This window comes from Alligator sinensis, unplaced genomic scaffold (assembly GCF_000455745.1).
Source record: "Alligator sinensis unplaced genomic scaffold, ASM45574v1 scaffold458_1, whole genome shotgun sequence".
NCBI classification, from domain to species: Eukaryota; Metazoa; Chordata; order Crocodylia; family Alligatoridae; genus Alligator; species Alligator sinensis.
In genome coordinates, this window is record NW_005841944.1 from 3,026,298 (window position 1) to 3,029,676 (window position 3,379).

Sequence of the window (3,379 nt, forward strand, 5' to 3'; positions counted from 1 at the left end):
GAGAGCAAGGGCTTTGATATGGCTGAGATGCAGCCTTTACATGAGTTTCTCTCTGTTCTGGGAGTCCAGGCCACTCTTTGGTTAATTGGCATTTTGGCAAATTTAACTATTACTCATGTTATTCTTTGTTTTTCTCCCTAAATATACAATGAATGGGATGTACCAAATGTGTCCTCCTATTTGGACAGCTAGCACATATCTAGTAGGGCTGTGCAAAGCTTTGGTTCCTGATTCAATTTGGCAGAGATTCAGTCCAATTTGGTGGCCGAATCTCTGAGTCTGAATCAAATTAGGAGACACTTTAATCTCCCCAAATCGAATTGGAACCACCAAATTGATTCAGAAAGATTCAGAGATTCAGACAGAGACAGCTTTAAATGTTTTTTTTACATACCTCTAGGTAGCAGGGGCTCATGAATGCCGCGATGGTGGGGCAGATGGAACATCCCACAGGAACATGGTGGGCTCTCCAGCACTCTCAGCAGCAGACCCGGAAGTGGACCAGAAGCACTTCCAGTCCACTTCCACCAGGGGGCCCCTCTGCCCTCCCCCGGCTTGGTAACTGGTACCTCCTGGGTCTGGGGGGGCACCCGGGATCCTCCTGTGGCTGATTCCCAAGCCGAGGCCATGCGGGGGGGCCCCCAGCATGCTCCCCAACAGACCTGGAAGTGGACTGGAAGTACTTCCAGTCCACTTCCAGGTTCGCCGCCAAGCACGTGGAGGGCTCTCCTGCACTCCTGTGGGATGCTCCATGCACCTCAGCAATGCAGCGATCACAAGCCACACTGGTACCTTGAGGTATGTAGAAAAAACTTTTAAAGCTGTGTCTATGTTTGAATTGCTGATTTTCCAAATCAGCATTGAACCTTCAGATTCAGTCGAACCAAATCAGGGACAGTGGTTCAAATCAAGGAATCAAATCACTGTCCCTGATTCAGGACAAATCCAAATCAAATAGGGCCCGCTTCACACACCCCTAATATTTAGCTCTTGCACATAAACAAGAATTTTTCATGAATAGTGTTACGTCAATGCAGGGAGTGGCAGGCCAAAGAGCGCACTCTAATGCCATGCCTCGCCTATTCAGCAGACCTTTGAGAAACTGCCCATTAGTACTTTGCTTTGATGCTTCTGTTTTATATTTGGTGGACATGAGACAACTGGAAACTGTCCAACTGAATTCCCTTGTCCAATTCAGAGAAAAGGCTATAGGCAAACATGCTCTTATTAGCTTTTTGGCAGAGATTTTGAAGCTATGGCTGGCCTGTGCTTGCCTGTATTAGTGGAGAATACGCATACTATTCCTACTGCATCTTAGGCTGCAAATTCTGTCACATCAAAATACCTTTAAAATACTCAGGTGGAATTTTTCTAAGGTGTGTCAAGAAGAGGCATGCTTGAATGACATTGGAGTTTGGTGGCAATTAGGATGTTGTCAATCCTTTAGACAATTCCATCTTTACTTATTTTGCTTACAATTCGAAGTAGACATTACACACAGTCAAATCTTGTTCTAGGTACCTGAAAACCATCTCACTAAATAATTCTGTGCTGTCTGCATATGATTAATTGTTTGGTTAACAAGCCAGAACCCTTAAAACACCATTTCCTTTCTACCTGTCAACTAAGTTAACAAAAGACCGATATATTGCATGGCCCCCAGCTTGCCTTTAATACTTCCTGTCACTGAGTCATTTGTCTCTACTGCTATGACTTTGCACAACACTGATCTCAAGATGACTTAGTGTCTACTTCAAAAATGCAGATGCATGGTGTCTTCAAAATGACAATTTCAGAGTGGCTGCTAGGCAAGGAAGATACTTTATTTGTATGTTTCTCTTGAAAATCCCAGGTTGGACAACAATGTGATATTTTAACTTATTTTTAGTAGCTGGGCCATTAAATTTGACTGTGACAGGTGCACATTATTGAAGTATTTGTTGAGACCTGGCTAGAATGCAGTTGTTCGCTGCAGAGGGTGGCACTGGAAGTGGAATACGTAAAACAATTTCCTTGCTGCTCAGTGTTCATGTTATATAATCTTCTATTTTGAGGACAAATTCTGTCATGGCCTCCACAGGTACCATGTGTCCCCTAGCACTGGAAATGGGTGCAATTTTGTTGAGAAGGGAGGGCACAGGATTCTGCAAGGTAAGGAGCAATGACTGTTCCTTAGAGAGGATCAGCATCCAGTGGGAAGGTGCCCAGCCCCACACAAGAACACAAGGGTAGTTAGGGGTGCTCTAGCAAAAGGGCAAGGGAATCTTCACTGTGTGGACCCTCAACTCTTCCCCCAGACTGGAGGACGCTGACTTTTTCTTTTGTAACAGCCTTGCTCTTGATAGTTAAATGAAGACTAAAGCTGACAGAGAGGGAAACTAGTAACAAAAGCAGGAGCAGGAGGTTGGGGCGGGTTCAGGAGGGAGGCAATGGTAGTGTTTAGACAAACAGCAAATTCTCACGCTCATTATCTCCTCACCAACTGAAGCTCTCTTGCCCACCTGTGCATTGTTCTCATCCAGCTGCCCTACTTATGTTTATTATGCAGCATTCATTAACTGGTTCTAGGGATAGCAATTGAGAGTGAGTAATTATCTCAGTGGCAAGAAGAATGAGGGTCAGAGTCTTAAAGGTGACCTCTAAGGGATTTTTTTTTAAACAATTGGGCCCTTTTCTACTTTGTGATATATAAAGAAAGCCTGAATTTAAAGGAAAAGGTATGCTTGTTTTTTCACTCTAATAAAATACTTTGGAAACATCAAGGCTGTGTTTTCCGGAGCGACTGCCTTGAGGTTTTCAGAGGCTGTATATTGGTAAGTCTCACCTATGGTGAGATGAGTAGCGTATAATGATCTTCATGGAGAAGGCCAACCCAGTTGTTTGAATCACTGTCCCGGATTGATTCGGCCGAATCTGTTTCAGAGATTTGTCTGTGGCAAATCACACAAGCCCATCTCCCGCCCGCTCCCTCAGCCCTGGCAATGGCTGCCCCGCCTGCCCCAGCTCCTGGCACTTTATAAAAAAAAAGCCCTGACTCACTGGGTGCTGCCAGGCTGGAGGGCGATCCCTGTTGCCCCCCACACTGCCCCACGCTGCGTGGAGGACTCAGCACAAGCCCCCTGACCCTCCCCCTTTCGCCCCCCCCAGCTGCCCTGCCCACCCCAGCTCTGGCCCTTTAAGGAAAAAAAAAACCCCCAAACCCCTGGACTCACCAGTTACTGCCCAGCAGGGGGAAATCCCCCCCGCTGCCCTGTGCCACATGGGGGGCTCTGCATGAGCCTCCCAAAGCCCTGAGGCCACTGCAGGACCCGGTGAATCTAGGGTTTTTTCCTTTTTTTTTCTTTTTCCTAAAGGGCCGGAGCTGGGGTGGGCAGGGCAG

The 3,379-nt window shown here is 46.5% G+C and overlaps 1 protein-coding gene across 1 annotated transcript in view; it reads right to left on the reverse strand.

Annotated features, from left to right (window-relative positions):
- The window catches only part of RORA (RAR related orphan receptor A), a 198,071-nt gene that overhangs the window by 141,261 nt on the left and 53,431 nt on the right, over nucleotides 1-3,379 (reverse strand). The gene's annotated exons all lie outside the window — the stretch shown is intronic.